The following is a 20891-nucleotide window of genomic DNA, read 5'->3' on the forward strand; positions in this document are numbered from 1 at the left end:
CCTATAGTAATCAGAATGAATTACAAAAACATCCTGATAGAAGGCTTATTAAAATGTGCAAATATATTACAATGAATATCTAAAGCTCTAGAGTGTACCAAAAAATCAAATCAAACAATTCCAATTTGTCATGAAGGGAATGAAAAATGGTGGTGAGGTAAAAGATCATTTTGAAAGTAAAGAAATAACATTATACAATGTTTATAAGAACACTTTCATAATTAACAATAACAAAAGCTAAAACTGCACATCTGGCTAAGTATCTCATGCAAGAGAGATACTAACAGTGCCAATTAACTTGCTAACAAAAATATTGTAAAAGTTTAACCAAAAAAGAATAAAGAAAAAACTCACAAAAATTTGTTATTTCCCATTCAGTCTGAACAGGAAGACATTTGCTAAATCAATTTCCTCCTTTGGGATAATGTACAAAGTGATTCTTTGGTTTGCTAAAGGTAAGACAACATATATTGCTTTAAAATTTAAAGAAAGCATTCTCTTATTGCTTGGACTTGAAAGCATATGAGTAATAAAACAAAGAGAACCTCAGCTAGGCTCTTCAGAAAAAGGAAAAGAGACTGGTGCTTTGACTCATGGAGAAAACGGCAAAGCAAAAAGCATGTACCTTGGAGCTAGAACAAATTTTTATTCAAGTTTGTTCTATTGTCTTGTACATGAACTCTCTCTTTGGGACAGATAGGGAGAAGTACACAATAAAGAGCAAGCAAGAGAAAGAACCTGATGTACATCATAAAGCAGTTCATTGTTCTAAAGCAAAAAAACAAATAAACAAACAAACCCCAAAACCTCCTCAAGTATCAACCATGCATTAATTGAACTAGAGTAATTTCATCATATTGACTAACTTCATTTTCTTCTGTTAAAGGAGAAAACACAACCCCCATCAGTCTATGGAAATCAACACTGTGTGTACACACGTGTGCAAGCATGTATGTTTATATATATACATGTTTTAAACTAGATATAAAAAGCATTCACATTCCCAGTTAATGTATTTGCAAAGTCGTTCTCTTTTTAACTTCATTCCTCCAACTAGCCACATCTGCAACATAGATCTGTCCTATCATTCCCAAGAAATAAAATATCCACAAATATGAAATATTCAGATCATTATGAAAACATATCATCATCTTTGTCAAAATTTACTGGATGATGATGATGATGATGATGATGATGATGATGATGATGATGATAAAAATACACTAGACCTAGTGTCAATCAATACCTGCAATGCCTTACGAATCCCTTTGGTCCCTCTGCTTCTCTAGGATGAGGGAGATTACCATTAGAGATAGGATTTTTAAGCTAGAGTCCATGCATTGTTTAGACTACATTTTGATAAAACTTGTTCCCTCTATAATCCCTATGTTATATGCTTCAAAAAAGGTTTCTGAGAAGGTTTATCTTTACACAGACTGCCAAAAGATGTGAGACTCAGCAAGTCCCTTTAGCTTTCAATCATAAGAGCCTTTGACCCCATATTTGTTACACAGGTTACAATGGCCTGGATTTGGTACTCTGAATGTTGCCTTTGGGTGGGGGTAAATTATCTCTGAGCCTCCCAATCTGTAGAGGAGAAGAGGTTTAAGTCAATGTTTCCTACAGTAATCAGAATGAGTTGCAAAAAAGGTTTATTAAAAATGTGCAACTACATTACAGTGAATATCTAAAGCTATAGGAGGTCACCAAAAACAAACAAAACAATTCCAATTCTGTCATGATGGGGATGAAAAATGGTGGTGAGGTAAAAGATCACTTTAAAAAGTAAAACGTATGAGAACACTTTCACAATTAACAAAAATGAATTCTGGCTGAAACTTATAACCAGACCTCAGGAGGAGAAATTAAAAAAAGGAATCAATAGGGAAAAGTATTATATGTATGGGGGTAGTAGGACAAACTAAAAAAGGTTCCTATCATTCAAACTAAACCAAGAGTTTAACCAACCTTTTATCTTCTTCCTTTCAATTGAACCAGCAGACCTCACTGAAGAGCTGACACTAGCAGGACCCAGTAGTAAAGGAGTTGATGGATTGAGTCACCTCAATGCCACAAAGGTTGGAGCACAGATAAAGAGCAACCTACAAGAAAAGAATATAAAAAAAAAAATTACTCAACAGATCACTGGCTTTTGTCAGCAAGGTTTTCGCTTACCAAAAACCAGATTCATAGAATCATCTCAAGAGAAATTCCATTCCCTAGCAGTCCCTCCTTGAAAGTGGAGTTCGGGCTTGTTTGGCAACAAGCTAAAAAATTAGTGTGAATTCAGTCTTCTAGCACCAGCAGGAAGGAGAACCATTATACCTTACTCCTGATAAGACAGGGGCAGAAAGGTCTGGTCTACACATCATTTGGTCTAGTGCTGCCGAAGCAACCACAGGCAGTTCTAGAAATTCAATAAATCTAGCTGTTTTCAAAAGGTGAATTAATGAATTGTTTGACCAAATATAGCAGGCTAAATTAAAGCTGTTAATTTTTGTATGGCCTGTAAACGATGTCATAAATATCAAAATGGCCCTTGGCAGAAAAAGCATTTCTCACCCAGGTCTAAGACATTAGAGGGACAGACACATGGTACAGTGGACAGAGTGCCAGGTCTACAGTCAGGAAAATAAGTTTTCCTGAGTTCAAATCTGGCCTCAGACACCTACTAGCTGTATGACCTTAGCAAAGTCACTTAGCCCTGTTGGTCTCAGTTTCCTCTTCTGAGGAAAAAAAAAGGAAATAGCAAACTAATTCAGTACCAAGAAAACCTCAAAGGCGATCACAAAGAGTTCCACATGACTAAACAACTAAGATAGGAGTATGTATATCTTTTGTGGGCAAAAAAAATTCACATGGCAGGAAGAGGGGCAGCAAAAAAGGTAAGAAAGTATTGGCTTAGTAACTATGAATAGGGTCAAAAAAGGAAAAGACAAATTAACTTAGCCAAGCTTAAGAAAGGGGAAAAACAAGGTTATCATAGAAAAGCTATTTAAAGTATTAATTTTTCTTTAAAAATTTTTTCCTTTAAAAAAATGGAGTGAGGAAAAAGGGTTAATGATAGCAGAATGTACAAAAAAGATTAAGATGAAACTAATACTTCCTAGCCTAGGAAGAAAACAATGATAAAAGAGTAATAAAGACAAAATTTTCTTCACTTTCTTTTTCACTGCTAACAGCTAATTTGAAACTGTGGCATAAGCCCAATAAAATCAAGAAAAGGCAAGTGTATCACTTCTTCATTTCCCTTCTAGGTGAAAGGAAAGGGATTAAACTGATCTCCCTCAGAAACCAGCAAAATTCTCATGAGTTACTAAATAATATCTAAAAGGGTTTGTTGTCTTCAGGAAAACCTTCTCAGACCCTTGAATTTTATACATCAATGAGAGCCAAAATATGTTTGGTGATCAAGTCTGGATAGAGGGAGGTACAAGAGAATAATGAAAGGATTAAGAGATTGGGGTCAATGATCCCATCCTTGCAGCTCCTAATCTTTACAACAAATATTCTACATTCAAACTTTCTTATCTCTAACCTTCCTTTTGATGGCCTTCCAGGGCATTTTAATATAATCAGGGAAGAAAAAAGAATGTTCAAAAGGATTAGTCCCTTACACACACATATCCTCACCTTTTTCTCAAGAAGATGGATAGAGGACCTCAACTTCACCAAGTTCTTTTACAGGCTCATGCCATCATTCAAGATGCCATCTAAAACAATTTATCAAAAGGCTCCACCTTAATCTCAAAACTAGATAACAGAACCTCCTTTTCAGATCATCAACCCCACCCAGCCAAACTAAAGAACAATGCCTAAGGTCAAACAAAGTAGAGGACACTCAAAGTCAGTGGAGGTTTCTATTTTACTTTTTAATGCCTGGAAGATGGATTTGGGAAAGGGAAAGAAAGGTTGATTTCAGAAAAGCATATATTTATATATATTTTCCTTTTTTAAAAGTCCCATAACAGTCCAAATGGGAAGGTAGAGGACTAAATTGTTTAACTTTTTTCCTTGCAATTTCAAAATCCCAATTCCTCTGCTGCCAAAGAATTTACAAAGACTAAAAGAACTGCATAGGATGTGAGGAATAAAAAGATTGTAACTTCTTATGGCAGGATATATTCAAGTCACAGATCCAAAATACTTTTTTTTATAAGTTGGATAACTGGAATGATAAAGGGATGAGGTTTCTTGTCTGGGGTCGTAGAGTGGGAGTTAATGTTAGCAGAACAATATTAGTATTATTGTGAGGAACAACTAAATAAGTATCAAAAGCTTTTTCTCAGCAAAATGAGGTTAAAAGAAGAGAAATCCTCCTTCTCTGGTTGATCTAATTAGTCTGAGACATAGAATGGTAAACCAGTCAAATCCTCCCAACTATGCAGATGACAAGATCTACTTATATACTTTCCACTGTAGGCAGAATGTCTTTTTTTGCTGTAAAATCTATGAAATAATTCTAAAAAAGGAAATAGGATAAAACTTTGTCAAATTTTAATAGCTAATCAAAGATTCAAGGTAATTTTAAGTAGGCATTCTCCCAGGACTAAAGATTTTTGTCCAAGATGAGATCATCATTTCATCCTTCATACAGAAAGTTTGACCCTTGTTTTTAAGTCTCAATATTACCTAAAATTGAGAGCAACTTCATTGTTTCCTTTAAGTTTACTGATTTAAAGACTTCAAGAATTAAGTGTTGAAGGTTACAAAAAAACAAGCATTCTAGACTATCTCTCCCTTTTCCCAAATGAAGAGTAAATTTGGGAACGGATAAAGGAATAAATATAATCTCCATCTAAGGGCTTCTCTCACATAGAGTCCAAAGGGGATAATTGAAAGAGTAATGTAAATTGATGTAAGTTAAAGCTAAGATAAAACAACTGGTTTGGTTCCTCCCATCCTACCAAGGGATGTCCCCACCTAGAAAAGATAAGAGAACAATCATATGTTAGGCCAGCAAGAATAGATTAAGGAGAGTGGTCCCATCCAGACAGACCAGATAACCCTGAAAGGTAACAGATAAAAAGCAATGAAAAAATGAGATGCCCCAAACAAAAGGAGCTGAGGAAATCTCCAAGGACTAAGTTAAAAAAATCTAAAGGCTTTCCAGAGACCCAAAGTTTAGGGTAGTTCTGTGGAGCCCCATACTTTGAATACTGCCAAGAGGCCTTGAGACAGGTTGGAGAGTTAGGAACATACAGGATTTCATTGAATGGCATGGATGAACAACCTGGGTGGAAGAGTAATTCAGGGTTAACTCTGAGAGACTAATTTAGACAAGAGAAATTCACACTAAAAATCATCTCAACTTCTAGTATTGTGAACTATAGAAAGGGGGCAAAAAGCGTATTTCCTGTTAAGAAAAGACTTCAGGCCAGACATTTACAAGAGAAAGCAAGGAAACATTCAAATCCTTGCCATGCACAGAACTGAGTGGGAACCAGCTGCTAGTTTGTGAGCAAAAGTCAGAAAAGATGGGTCCTTTATCTCCTCCAACACGGCACTGCCTAGGCTCTCCCTCAGCTTGTTAACAGAGGGACAAGAGCAACTCTGTCTGTCCTAATAAGTGCTGCCTCGCGTGTGCTCTGAAGGCTAAGACAGCTGTGATGATGGCTTCAGTTCCAGGAAGTTGATGTGTTTCTTGGCTTCAAGACCAGTCTATTCCTCGGACTGAGAAGCAATCCATGAAAGCCACACCCACCCCTCCCCCTCCCCCAGCCCCCCCTTTCAGGCTGGCATGGACTCCATAGTAAACCAGATCTTCCCAATGACATGCAGGGCCTTTCACCAAATGAGCGAGCACTTCACAATCCCAGGCACGATGAGTTGGCTCTTTAGCCAATTCTGGCTCTGGGCCCAGTAGGAGAGAAGACTACTTAGAAAAGGATGGAAGATGTATCTATTCCCAGAGACTCTACAAAGAGGAAGAAAATATCCATTTTGAAAACAAGAAGGGAAGTGCAGGTTTCTACGTGTATACAGGTATGGTCTCTACTCCTAAATTCAATAGTTACAACTACTTGGTTCTCTAGATTTTACTAAATTCTCAATAAAAATTCAAATAGCCCAGTTTACCTCTACAATTTGGGATCCAGATAAGACTTTTGTTGCCCTTCTAGTCTATTCAGTACTCAATCTTTACTGGGGCATATTTCAGCCTCTTTTCTTTCCTGTCTGCCCCATAAGCTTTGGTTAACTAGATGGCACAATGGATTGAGTACTCAGACCTTGAGATGAGAGCCCTGGACAAGTCACTTCACCCTGTCTGTCTCAGTTTCTTCATCAGTAAATTAAGCTTGAGAAGAAAAGGGCAAATCACTCAAGTATCCTTACCAAAACCCCAAATGTGGTTAAGGAATAATTGGTCACAACAGAAACAACAAAGTTAGTAGTGATTTAGAGCATACAAATGAACAACATAATCCTTCGACATGAATAAAAGAAAATTATCTAAATCACACCAAGAAATTAGGGCCAAAATTTTTTTTGGAAAACTGTATTTGGGTGGGAAAGTAATCAGAGATAAGCACTTTATTTTAATTACTTCTGCATAAAAATCACTAAGCAAAGAAAGTCAAAAGGTACCCCCCCCAAAGTTTAGCTTGCTGTCTCCTAATTACCTGGGTCCTCTATAAACAGAAGCTGAGCCATGTGTTTATGAGTAGCTTCTTCATCTGGAGTAAGAAAAGACTAGTCTATAAATGTATTTGAGCAGAGAATCCACATAGACTTGATTCAGGTGGAATAAAACAAGAGGGGCAGAGGGCAACATCAAAATCAATGAGGCATTGGAAACCAAAAGCTAGAAAAATTAATTCAATAAGGTATAGCAGTACCCACCTCCCCATTTCCACTCCCCCACCCAAATGATTTAAAATCAGGAATATTGCTGAAAACTTTTCCTGCAGTGTTAAGACTTGAAACAGTTTTCTCTTTGTAAAAAGCAGGATAAATGATCACTAAGGTGGCCCCCTTGCCAGATATGAAATCCTATGAACTATCAATTCTAAGTGTGTACTGCGTATCCATGTTTCAGGGTTCTTAAAAAGTAAAGAAAATGCTCAAACCTATCTAGGGCTCATTTGCTACTTCCTCAGGAACACAAGACAAGTCAGATATGAAATTTAGGCTGGTTAGAGAGCCAGCCTGCCTATAAAGTTATGTGTACAGGAAGCAAAACCACTCTGGCTGGTCCTTTGTATGGATCTCCAGGGGCTGCCCTGGTCATGACCTTCACTACCCAACAGTCCTCCCAAGGTTGTGTGCAACTAAGCTAAATAGTATTTGCATATTTAGCTGTGAGTCCCGGAAGAGCTCCTTAGAGGGTGCTGTGGAACAATTCTCCAAACTTCTCAAGACTAAGATTCTGGTAGCCAGGCACATAGATCCCTCACCCTTTGCCAGAAAGGTATTCAACTTCTGGATTTGCACCCTTTGTTGATAATACTGGTCTTTTAGTGAGCAGTAAATAGGCAAAAGGGGGAAAAAAGTTTTCCCTTAAGATTGTCTATTTTTGCTAGCAAATCTTTTTCAACTTAAAACACAGTTCAAGAATAGACTATGACCTATATAAAACACATGTCAGCTTTACAGGGAAAATATACACACACAAAAATGCAGAGTGAGAAATAAATACATGTGGCTCTTACCAATTACTTTTTACATATGGATGTATCCACAAATGGAGATAAAGGATAGGATAGAACTGGATGATAATGAAGAGATTTCAGAATTTTACAAACTTGGGAGTGTAAAGCATTAAGAGAAAATGAAATGCCCTAGTGCAATGAGATTCTGCCACATATCAGTGTAAATGTCCCCCCACCCCCCAATCAGTGGGCAACTTCCCCAAAAAATTAAGAAAAATTCTTTTGTTATACTTATTTTAATTGTCCTACCATTTGACCAGTGGGTTGTATACTTAATGATATAATATACAGTAATGGATTCTTACCTAAATTTATCATCCAAAGTTATCAGATCATAGATTTAGAGCTATAAAGATCCTTAAATTTTTTTAATTTAATAATAATTTGCCTTTTAAAAAGAAAAAACAAACAGCAAGTTCAATCCTTCCATTCCTTCTTCCTTCATGCCCCTCCTTTCTTGGAGGAAAGGAAATGAGAAAGAGCACTAATTGTAAAAAAAAAAAAAGTTTACTCCCAATCTTGATGCTCTACTCCAGGGAGCATGTCTTATGGACAGGATTTTAACTACTGCCAGATTCAGGAAGGCAGGAGACAGCTGCCACATGGCAGCCATTTGTTTAAAAAGCACCACAGGAAGAGATAGCCCCCATTGCTTTTCAACTATCAAGGAGAACTTGCTCCCCTCAGTAACTTGCCTTTTCTAAAGACTTCCCATTTACCTGGCCATCGCCCTCTGCTGTCATCACCATCATCTAATGCTTATGGGAACACCTGAATCTTGCCTTAGCATTCCAATCAAAGAAGTCTGGGGCAGGAAAGGAGCAAATGGGGGGGGTGGGTGGGAGGGAAGGGGAGGCCTGCAGAACCTATAGAGGATGCTAGGAAATTATTCTCTTACATTTAAAGCTCAAAAACTCTTGGAGAAGGACCTTTAATTTGTGGAGGAAATGAAGTCAACAGGAATTCATTAGGGTAGATTCAAATTGTAAAGCCCCTTCCTCACTGCCACTCCAGGCTCCTCCTGCCTGGATGTTTCCTGAAGAGCTGAAGAAGCCCTGAACCCCACAGTTACAATGGGGTGGGACAACATAATCGAGCTAGAATATTTGGGATTTAAGTTTCATATCAGATGCACAAGTCTTGCTCCAATAGCCAGCTAGCTTTGAGACCTCTTTCCTTGTCTCTATCATATCTTTTCCAGCACATAACCAAAAATTTACTTTTACTGATTTCACTCAGAGTTCAAGAGAAAGTCAAACGACAGAACTATCAAATATCCATAAAAATGGCAATCTCTCACTAAAAAAAAAAAGTTCTAACCTTAATTTCACTGATGTTTACAAAATTTGGTTCTTAGGGCAGCTAGGTTGGGTAGTGAATGCAGCAACTGCCAAGGCATTTTTTCTCCATGTAACCTGTCAAGGTAAGTAGTGCACAAAATGTTTCCATTTTGTAGATAAGGAAACAGAGGCCTAGATCAGTAATGCAGCTTACCCAAGGTCACACAGCTCATTTAAAAACCTGAATTCAAGGCTTTCAAGGCCTCTCATCCCAAGGCAATAGTAATAAACCTAAGAGCTATAGGCACCTCACTTGCAGGACTCCCATTAGTCTTACTAGTTCAAATTAAATTTAAAATTTGCCCAATCACAGAAAGATAAATTATTGGCATGTCATTTGTCCAAAGAAGACAATTTTTCTTTTTGGTGTCATTCTACTGAATTTGGGAGTCAGAAGAAACTTGGGGGGGGACAAATCTTATCTCTTCAGCTAATTAGATGTGTCTTAATTTCTCTGAATCTCAAAAAAATCATAGATCTAATCCTAGAAGGGTTTTGTTTTAGTAATCAGAAAACTGAGGCTCAGTAAGGCAGCATGAGAGGCAGACTCTGAACCCAGGTCTTTTGGCTGGAGAACTAGAGCTCTTTCTCACATTGTTTTATATATATATATATTAGACATAATTAAGCACTACCTATATCAGCACCTCCACCCAGACTTGTATGAACTGCCCCAACTGTGTTGACACTTGGGAACATAAAAATTTCTACATTTCCTCCCTAAAATTAGGGTCTAGATAAGGGAGAACCAAGGAATCTCAAAAATAAGGGGTTGGCTTGGGTTCTAGGCACCACATTCTGGTGGAATATAGGGTTCTCAAAGCCAGGTCTTCAAAGAACTAACCAAAAGCTCAAAGAATTAAAGCTGTACTTTAAGATTCTTAGCTGGGGTGGCTAGGTGTCACAGTGAATGAAGCACCGGCCCTGGAGTCAGGAGTTCAAATCCGACCTCTGACACTAGCTGTGTGGCCTTAGGCAACCCACTTAATCCCATTTGCCTTGCAAAAAACTAAAAAAAAAAAAAAAAAAAAAAAAAAAAGATTCTTAGCAACAGGGTGTGCATTCAGAATATTGTCATTGATGCCTTCCCTTCTCAAATGGCAAGTGCTAACTTTTAGTTCCAGTTTCAACCAGGTTTTTTAAAAATAGGTAAAAAAAAAGATAACCAGGGCAGCTGGGTGACTCAGTGCTAAGAGTCCCAGAAGTCCTGCTTCTACTAGAGTTAGAAAGACCTGAATTCAAATACAGCCTCAGTTTCCTCTTCTGTAATGAGCTAGAGAAGGAAAAGGCAAACCACTCCAGTATTTTTGCCAAAAGGGAGGGGGGGAAACAAAACAAATGGGGTCCTTAAAAAAAAAAATCAGACACAATTGAAATGACTTACCAAGAAAAAGGAAAGAAAACAGTTCAGAAAGCTCCACAAATATTATCTCTGGTTCTCCCAATAAACCTTGGAGGAAGATGCTATTATTAAGTGAGGCAGACAGAAGTTAAAGTGACTTATCCAAGATAACAGTCTGAGATTGGTTTTTAATTCAGATTTTCCTGAATCCAGGACTAGGCATTCCTGAGCCAACTAGCTGTCTCCAAATAAGAGTCCAAAGTTATCCCATATATGGTATATCTTTGAGAGGGAAGGGGGGGGCAAAAACTGCTGAGATAAGGGGGGGGGTGAAAATAAGTATTAAAATAAGCTACCATAAAACAGCAGCAAATATTTAATGATTTTCTGAGGATAAAAACTGGTAAGACCATCACATAGGGTAGGAAGTTTGTTCAACTGAAAAAGAAAACAAAAAGTTCCATTCCACTGCCAATTTTTACCCTTCTCATATAATAAGTTTTAATACCAGAGAAGCTTCTCTAAACGATGGAGTCATTGTAAGGTTTATTACGCTCCTAAAGTAAATCAGACACACACCAGTTCTCCTAGCTCTGCTTTACATCTTAATACTTCACTCCAGAGAGGTCTGATTGCTTCATTTTCTCTCTAATACAAAAGGGCAATATTTCCCTCCCCCTGAGTAAATGTCAGTATGATATGGTGCCAAAAGGAATAATTTTTTTGTGGTATATGCTAATATATATACATATACATATATATGTATTATATATATATATATATATATATATATAATTTGTTCATTTATGCTGATCAGCACTCATGATCCTGGCTCAAAGAACAGAACTGGTATTAATTGATAATATTAACAAATTCTAACTATTTGGCAGGTCCCAGTTGTTAAGTACTTTACAATTATCTCATTTGATTCTCACAACCACCCAGGGAAGGAGGTAGAGAGAGGGGTATTATCCTTACTCACAGATGAGGAAACTGAAATGAGGGTTAAATGACTTGCCCAGCATCACAAAGCTATTAAGTGTAGGAGACTGGATATGGAAACTAGTTGCTTTAGCTAAAAATGGAAAAACCTTTAAATATAGACTTCCATCCCTTCTTCTCAAGAGGATTTTATAGGTACCTTCTCTGTCTTCTACTGGACAATCCCGGAAGAAAAGAGGAAGGAAAAATATAGGGAGAAATAAATATCAATCTTTCATGTGAATTCCCTTAATCTGTTAATGATGGCATCTGTTCTTTGCTCTTGAAGATCATGATATCAGGGAGGTAATGCCATGACATGCATGTGAATTGGATCAAGGAGGGAATGGTCCTGTCTAAATCATCATTCTCACTTTCTCCTCTGGTACCATCTGGGTGCAGTGGACAGATATGAATCAAACTGATTGGATATGAGGCAATTAGGGTTAAGTGACTTTCCCAAGGTCCCCCAAGCTAGGTGTTAAGTATATGGAGGTCAAATTTGAATTCAGGTCCTTCTGATTTCAGGGCTGAACCTCTATTCACTGCATTCCCCACCCCCACCTCACTCAAATCCAATTTATTTCCTTGTCATGGCATCATCTCTCTTAAAACTATCTTATACCTGAAGGAGAAATCAATCTGCCATCGGAAATAAACCTATGACTCACCACAGCCTTGAGAAGTCAAGGAAGTGGCAGCTATCTTCATAGCAGCACACAAGAAAGCCAAAGCAAAAAAACCATTAAACCCTTTATGGAATGGTGATGACTGCCTTAAGACTGTTCAGAAATGTCAAACTCAAAACAGAAAATCATCCCTACTGTCCACATACTTATTCATAAATTACCATTATCTATATTGTAGTTTCACTTATTTCATTAAACCTATCCCAATTAAAGTTTATACTGGTTCAGTCCCATCTTCTGCTATAGGTCAAATATGACAGTTGAATATCTCTGTGAAATGAGCAAAGATTTCCAAAGCCCCAGCTGAAAAATCATTTATTGTAAGCAATAGCCAATACAAACAAAATTCAATTCAAGCATTTGACTTATGCTATCCATTATCAATATACAAACTCTATCATAGTTAAACTGTGTTTAAAACAATTCATCCTCTCAGTACTAATAAGTTCTTTCAATGTACTTAAGCCACACAGAATTATGGTATCCAACTCTCCTATCACTTAAAATTACATGATAGAAAAGGATATACACTGTTGTTCTGTTAGATCATCTACATTCCTTTTATCTTTTCTTAACAGTTTGCCACCCAGTGATACATGGGGACCCCTCAGCTGCACCAGTCCACTCTTTTATCTTTAGCTGACCATGCAACACCCTAAAGCTGACCCAGGACTAGATTGCCTGCTGCTTGCCTACAGAGGCTATTCAACTTGTTTAAATATTACTTGCCTGAGAGAGCCTTGGATCAAAGCCCGAGCAACACCTACCCAGCATTCATTTCAACGTGTACTTTTAAAAATCTCCAAAGTTCGATGTACTATGCCCTGCTTCAATCCAGGAGGGGCTTTTGATGCTTTAAGAAAGGTGACCTTTTTCAGGTTCACCTACATTTTTATTTTCAACACAACTACATATAAGTTACTAGGTTAAATTTAAGTTTATAATTATTATTTTGCTAATGTCTGAAAACTAAAGGAATCTAAAAACAGAATTGCTTGTGGTGATGCTTTACTTTAACTGCATGAACTTCTCTTCAAGATGGGTCTGAAGCGTGACTCTCTCCTCCCCCAACCAAGCCAAATGCGGAGGACTTCCTGTCCGAGGAGGAGTTTCTGGGGCAGTCAACAGTAAGGGCTGCCTTCCGGCAGCATCGGTTAGCTGGACAGTCAACAGAACAAACACGAAATCTTCCACTCATCAGCACCCAAGGTTTCTGACTAAGGTCACATGGTGCAGCAGATAGCATGCTGGACCTGGGAGTCAGGTGACCTGGACTGAAATCCACCTCACAACAGTTCAGTCTCCTTATCTGCAGAAGCCTGAGAATGGGCCCTGCAGGAGGGGGATGTTGGAAAGAAAGCTCTTTGCACAACTTAAAAAGTACTACAGAATTATGAGTGATATTATGATTATTTCTTCTTTTGGAGGTTAGACTGAAAACCCAAGTATTTCAAGCTGGGGAATAACATTTTTTTTTGAAGCAAATTAACTTTAAAACAATACTACAGTTCATTTATTTGGAACAAGGAATATTAAAATGGAGAAGGAAAGAGTGATAAAGTCTAGGATCATTCCTTAACCTCATTTGTAAATTGAGGAGCCTGGACTGAATAACCTCTATGATTTCTCCTGCTTCTAAATCAGTAAAGACAATTAAATGGGAAGGAAAAAAGAATAGGCATGGAGGCGATGAAGGCAGATTAAAACATGGTGCAACATTAGCTATGAAAACAAGTTTGTGGGCCAAGAAATTCGTAACAGCCTTATACTCATGCTTATGTTCCACCTTAGTTCCAGAATTGAGGAGAAGCTAGACAAAAATGAACTAAAAGAGCACCTGACAAGGACACTTGGGAAGGGAAGGCTCTTTTCCCCTTACTCAACTCAGCCAAACTTTCCTAACATTTTCCTTCAAACAACTTTAATGTCTCAAATAAAATTTTGTAGCAGCAGAACCAACAAAAAGGTCAGAGTGAGACAATTTACCATCCTAAAACAACTTAGAAGAGTCATCAAGAGAGATCTGTGACACCAGGGCAGAGGCTTGCTAGAGTGCTTGTACCAGGTGATGATGGTGGTGACAGAAACAGCAGCTTTAAGAGCTCTCAGTCCAGAGATGGGGTGGGGGTTGGAACAATTGGTTGGAAAGAGATTACATGAGGACTCATTGCTAACCCTGGGGTGAAGCAGTTTTAACTAGGGACTCTCTTGCAATTCCAAGGCAGAAAGGTATGCTTGAGGTAGATTAAAAGGGATCAGGCCTGATCACAATCATAAAGGTGAGAAGACCACTTCTTGTGGCTGCAGGAGAGCAGGGACACTGGTCACAGTTCCCAAACCAAGGAGTAGTACTAGCCACTTGCTGCAAAAAAAGGAAGGCTACCGTCTTTCCTGGATCAAGACCAGGGTGTAGGCCAAAAGGGACAGCAACCACATCTTTTCCTGCATCAAACTGACTTGGAAGTACCAAAAACTTAAAAAAAAAACCCTCTAAAAACAGCAGTTTGAGAGAGCCTGAACCTTGGAACAGTGACTCCCTACCCCAGGAGTGAATTAACTTTTAATATAAAGTTAAAAATCAAGAAATAGACTGGAAAAATGAGCAAACAACATAAAAAGGACTTGACCAAAAAAGCTACTACAGTGGTAGAAAAGACCAAGACATAAACTCAAAAGACAATAATATTAAACATATACAAGTGAAACTTCAAAAAAAAAACACCAATTGAACCCAAGCCCAAAAAGAATTTCTAGAAGAGTTAAAGAGATACAAGTGGTAAAGGAAAAATTGGGAAAAGAAGTGAGTATGATGAAAGACTGTTATAACAGTCACAAAAAAATCTTTTAAAATGAAAACTCCAGAAATAATACAGTCAAATTCCAAACTCCTGGATTAGTAACAAAATAATACAGGCAGACAAAAAGAAACAGTTCAAATATTCAAATCACAGTCAAGATCACACAAGATTTCACAAGTTTTCACATTAAAGGACATGGAAACTTGAAAGACATTCACAGGGAAACCAGAATTTGGTAAAAAGGGGCAAAATTTTTTCAGCAAGTATTTCTGCTCCCATTTCTCAACTATAGAGGGAATTGAGTCAAATTTATAAAAAACAGGCACCATTCCCCAACTGATAGTCAAAGGAAATAAACAGGCAGTTTTCTGAAGAACTCAAAGCTACCTATATTCACGATAAAAATGTTCTAAATCACTACAAATTAGAAAAGGCAAACTAAAACAACTCCAAATTAGAAAAGGCAAACTAAAACAACTCTAAATTAGAAAAGACAAACTAAAACAACTCTGAATTAGAAAAGGCAAACTAAAACAACTCCGAGGTAACACATTACACCTAAGAAAAATGACAAATGTTGGAGGGGTTGAGGAAAAATAGGTACACTAATAAACTGTCAGTTCAATCTAGTACAATCATTCTGGAACTATGCCCAAAGGACTATAAAACTGCATAGCCTTTGACCCAACAATATCACACTACTAAGTCTGTAACCCAAAGTAATCAAAAAAGAAAGATTACCTATTCATACAAAAGGACTGATAGAAGTTCTTTCTGTGGTGGTCAAGAACTGGAAATTGAGTATGTTCATCAATTGGGGAATGGCTATAATAATTGTGATGGCAAACCATTGTCCTCCCATGACAAGAGGTACTTGATTTCAGGGAACAAAAAAACATGAAAATACCTATGAGCTGATGTAAAGATAAGTTGGAAGAACCAGGAGATCATTGTAAATACCAACAGTATTGTACTCAACTGGAAGACCTAATTAATTAACTCTAACACAATGATCCAGGACAATTCCAAAGGACTCACAAAATGAAAAATGCTATCCACCTCTAGAGAGGAGAATCGATGAATTCTGAGTAAAAAAAAATGAAGCTTAAACTTACTTGCTTTTTAATTTTTTTGGTGATATGGCTAATGGAAATGTTTTGCATGATTTCCACATGTATTATATAGTTATCATTTTGCTTACCTCTGTTGGCAGGGGAAGAATGAGAAAGAAAATTTGGAACTCAAATTTCAAGGCAAAAGAATGGTGAAAATAAAATCTTTTTTGAGAAGAGGCCTTGAGTTTACTGTCTTGCCCAGGAGGCAAGAAAAAGAACAGGAGCTGGTTAACTGGTCTAACTCCATCAGTCAAACAGTAGCCTTCAGCATCCTCAATTTCCTCTTAGCCATTAGAATTAGAACAGGTTGTTCAAGAGGTTCTAACAGATTGTACAGACAAAGAAAACAGAAGACTTTTGAAACAACGGCTTCCAAGGTACTCACACGAGGATATTTTAGTGAATGTCTAAAGAAACTTTCCGGAGGCATCTCAGAGGGCTCCATTTCAATTCTAGAAGGCAAGTTGAGTTCTTCCTCCTCTTGCCCTCTGTCCCTTTCTCCACCCCCCATAAATCCTAACCTAGTGATGCAACACTGGTTTCAACACTCCATCTACCCCCTCAATTAAAATTCAGACAACATAAAGAGTTGTAAGTTGTTTCCTTAAAACTCTGAAAAATTATCTATATACATGTCCTTACATACCTAAAATCTGCCTACCAGATAAAGTGCCTATGATGTGCTAAGTGCTTAGGGATAAAAAGACAATCCCTGCTCTCTAGGAGCAGTCTAATGGGGGAGACAATATGCATAAAACAGGTAGAAACAAGTGCAATTAAATTAATGTAAGTCAAGGAAAATGCTCACTTCTAAGTGGCTAAGGAATGAATGAAAGATGAGAAAATGGAGGTATTTGGCTTAGAGAACAAATCACTACTCTTCATTGTTACATAGTACTTTTAGAATAATAGCGGATTTTCCTTACAAGAAAATATTATTCATTTCTATACAGATAAAGAAAACTAAGGCTAAGAGGAGGTTAAAAATTTTGCTTAGGGCCATAGAGTCAGCAAAAGTTTGAAGTATCAGATGACTCATTAGAATAGTCCAGGTGACAAGGCAATTCTAAGTGTAAGGAAAGTTGAGGATAAGAGGCAGGCACTTGAACTTGAGTACAAAGAAGAAAGGAAATTTCTGGTGGGAGAGTTTTAAATTGCAAACGACTAAAAAATTGGAATAATCTGAAGGAGATGGATAAATGAGTTTGTTTGCTGAATATGCAAAAGCAGTCATCTGTATATATTCTCTAGATGCTTTCATAAATTTGGTTTGTAAAAAATGTGATGGAAGGGGGAAAATCGACAAATGTTCAAAAAGGCAGTCACAACTTGAGATTTAAAAGACAAACATAAATTTAACCAGCATTCAATAGAATAAAAAATATAATTTAGTTGACCCCAACCAAGGTTTTTAGTTATCCTGTATGCTTGAATTTCAGGTTTCTGGACCATAAGTCTTCACCATTATTTAAAGTTTTAAAAGCCTGAAGCAAAAAAACAAAAACAAAAAAAAAACCCCACCAAGGGTTTGGGTGTGGTCCTGCTCAAAGGCAACTGGGATGAGCTTGGACTACTAGAGGATTCTGGAGCTAATTAGCTTCCTGATCCACAATTCTTCAGTCCCAGGCAATAGTTTCAAAGTACAAAGGGAAGTAACAAGCAGGTAAGTAACTGACTTGAGGCTAAGCCGCCTTGATTGCTCCCACCTTAGTCATTACTGCCATGCCCACACTACCTATCAAACAGCAGGCACAACCTGGCTTAGCTTGATAATGATGGCAGCAGCATAGCTAGTATGCCATAGAATCAGAAAAAGCTGGGTACAAATCCAGCCTGACACTTACTGCTCCTATAAACCTGGGTAAATCATTCAACCTTCCCAGGGTCTCACATAAACTCTCAGGCAACTCTCTAAGATTATATAAAAAACAGAGAAAGTGCTAACCTATATTTGGCAGAGTTATTTACTGGGAACCACTGAAATCACAGATCCAGTCCCTCTCCTTAAATGTTCTCCAAAGAACATCAATCTAGACCTAGCTAGTCCAACCTGCTTCAATTACTCAGAGGACTTGCCCAAAGTCACAGAATAAAAACAAGAGAACTGGGATTTTAACCCAAATTAAGGCGAAAATTAATGCCCTTTCCAAACATTACAATGTTGCACAAATGGATTGCTAGGAATCTACATATGTTAGTAGCAGTTATCTGAGAAGATTCTACACTAAACTAGGATTCTAAATTAGGATTTTGCAGGGGCATGCTGCTATAGCTGAGGATCAAGTGTTATGATTAGGTGGTTAAGAGATAGAAAAGGATGTGATAATGGCTGGATAGACTGGATCAGATTATACAGAATTTAGAAACTTTAGATAATAGTCAACATAGTTAAGGGAGTAAATAATATGAAATGGGGCTTTATCAAAATTAGCCTACCAGTGATCGTGGTGCAAGGTCAGATCTCCTAAAAGGTCATTACAGTATCTTAAGTATGAGGTGATAATAGGAGTGAAAAGGAGAGGAAAAGACAAAGATATTTCAGGAAAGCAATGCCAAGGCTTTGTGACAATAGGACAAAAAAAAATATCAATGATTCAAATCAATCCTCACTCACCCCCCCGCCCTGTGCAAGGGGGCTAATATTAAGACACTCAAATACAAAATATTTGGTGCTGCAATGTGGCACAAAACCAGGGCCTACAGATTCCAAAGAAAAGTTTTTAAATACATGAAATTCAGGGAATGACCAAAGTAAATTATACAAAACTATATTATAATGGACTGTATTTTTGATGCACCAAATTTGAGGTAATATCCAGAAGATATTATGTTCACTGTTAGAAGCAAGAAACTAAACTGAATGTAAGAGGATCAGGGCTAAAGGTGTTAATGTTAGGTTTTGATTTACATAGTCAAGAACTAAACCTAAAAGTGAGAAAAGACCAGAGGGCAGGAGAGTAAAACCCTGGGGGCAGACCTCCCCCACTCCCCACCCAAATGAAGGGATAAAAATGTCATGAAAGCCAAGGGCAGAGAGATTCAAGAAATAAAACATGTCAAAGGAAGATGATAAAGTTACCAGATTTCACAAGATTATGAGGCAGCCTTCAAAAGAGGAGCTAAAAGGAAATGGTGAAGATAGAAACAAGGGGATTCAGGGGGGAAAGGCTGGTTGGGAGGTTTGGGGCAACTCTGGGGAAAAGTCACTTCCAAGAGTTAGAATACATAAGGAGAAAAGGATAGAGGGTAGCTTCAAGTGAACAAGATCAAGACACATGCATGAAGGGGGGAGGAAGAAGCAGGGGATAAGGAATGGGAGGGAGGAGAAACAAGCAGAAAGGTGTGGATGCTAGGTGTTGAAAGGTCATAATGCAACTGGATAGATTTGTGCTAAAGGGAGAGAGAGAGAGAGAGAGAGAGAGAGAGAGAGAGAGAGAGAGAGAGAGAGAGAGAAATATGCTGAAGGGAAGGAAATATATAAGCAGAACAGAGTGGGTTCAACTGATTCAATTAAATTCAACATTTATTAAATGCCAGTTAAGACAGTAATACTCAAAGAAAATATTCCCTGGAGTCCTGAAAGAGCTCATATTCAATTTGGGCAGTTACAATATATATAAATCATGAGTACAATACAAAGAGAATTGAGGGGGCAGCAAGGTAGCACAATGGAAGAGCACTAGCCCTAGAATCAGGAGGATCTGAGATCAAATTATGCCTCATTTAACCCCATTTCTTTGTAAAGTCCAAAAGAAGGAGGAGGAGAAAAGAAAATTGAGAAGGCAGAGAACAGTAAGAATCAGGGAAGGTTTCCCCAGGAAGTGACCCAGAGCAGAGCTTTAAAAATTTTAACTAGGAGCCTAAGGCATGGGAAAGGGGAAGCTTCTATTTTTTTTTAAATGTTCTGGGCCCCACCCCACCCCCAAAGTGGCTTCACACAAGGGCCAAGAGTCCTCTTTAAGAATATTTTTAACTGCATAAAAATAAGATACATAGGATTACAAAGGAAACTATATTAAGTTATCAGAATATATAAATTTTTAAAAACCCAAATTCCCAATACTCAAGATTTAAGAACCTCCAGTTAAGATTAAGTTTACCAGGAGTCAAAAAGGATCCTCAAAGTTAGAATATCATAAAATCAGATGTTAACATTATCCACGTTTTTTTGCCTACTTCCCAATTATATTTTAATCTGGTTTGGACAGCACTTATTATGGTCCACATGTATGACACCCTACTCTATCAACAGAAGAAAGAGCTTGAAAATGAATTCAATTTGTGATTTAACTCAAGATGCTCTCTTGGAATGTGCTTTAGTTTAGGTTGGGCATACTTCTTAAAATGGTTAACTATATCCCAAGATTCTGTCCTGGGCCCCCTTCTCTCTCTCTATTACCTTCTAATGACCATCTTTAAGTAGATGATTCATAAATATATTCAGCCCTAGTTTCTCTCTGCTGGAATCACAAACCACATACTCTACATTTTGAATCTGATGATAAATCTGATTCTTTTCTCCAAAACATAAATTCTAGTTTTGAGGTCATCATCTTTTTTTTTTAACCTCACAGGCTAGTAACTTCAGCATAATTCTCTACTCTCTGCCCTGTCTCATATCACCTATTCAGTCAGATATTGATAAATAGTGTTTCTTCTACATCTACACTATTCAGATAGAGAGCCATAGGGTCTCATTTGAGGACCCTATTACAATTTGTCTCTGCAGAGCCCTCTCCTTAAAAGAGAGTATGCCTATACACTATTCCAAAATATATCCTTATATGATGAGCTAATCTATGTCATTCTCATACTCATTAAAATCTCGTAACTCCTTTTTGTCTCCAGGTCCTACACAACCCTATCCAGTGTCCTTCTCCATTCTCTACATATAGCCTTTGACTAGGTTGTCTGCCTCTAATTCCTGGAATGTATTCCTTTCTCACCTCCTGCTTCACAGAAAACCTCACACCT

The 20891-nt window shown here is 37.6% G+C and overlaps 1 protein-coding gene across 8 annotated transcripts in view; it reads right to left on the minus strand.

The window, feature by feature from the left end:
• The window catches only part of RREB1 (ras responsive element binding protein 1), a 146341-nt gene that overhangs the window by 80012 nt on the left and 45438 nt on the right, over positions 1 to 20891 (minus strand). For 5 of the 8 annotated variants that reach the window (XM_074208282.1, XM_074208281.1, XM_074208279.1 and 2 more), the window contains exon 2: positions 1969 to 2102. The gene's annotated coding sequence lies outside the window, so the exon portion shown is untranslated. Of the gene's footprint in view, positions 1 to 1968; positions 5700 to 20891 lie in introns of those variants that run through there. The other 3 variants (XM_074208284.1, XM_074208276.1, XM_074208283.1) reach the window with 2 other exon arrangements.

This window comes from Macrotis lagotis, chromosome X, assembly GCF_037893015.1.
Source record: "Macrotis lagotis isolate mMagLag1 chromosome X, bilby.v1.9.chrom.fasta, whole genome shotgun sequence".
NCBI classification, from domain to species: domain Eukaryota; kingdom Metazoa; phylum Chordata; class Mammalia; order Peramelemorphia; family Peramelidae; genus Macrotis; species Macrotis lagotis.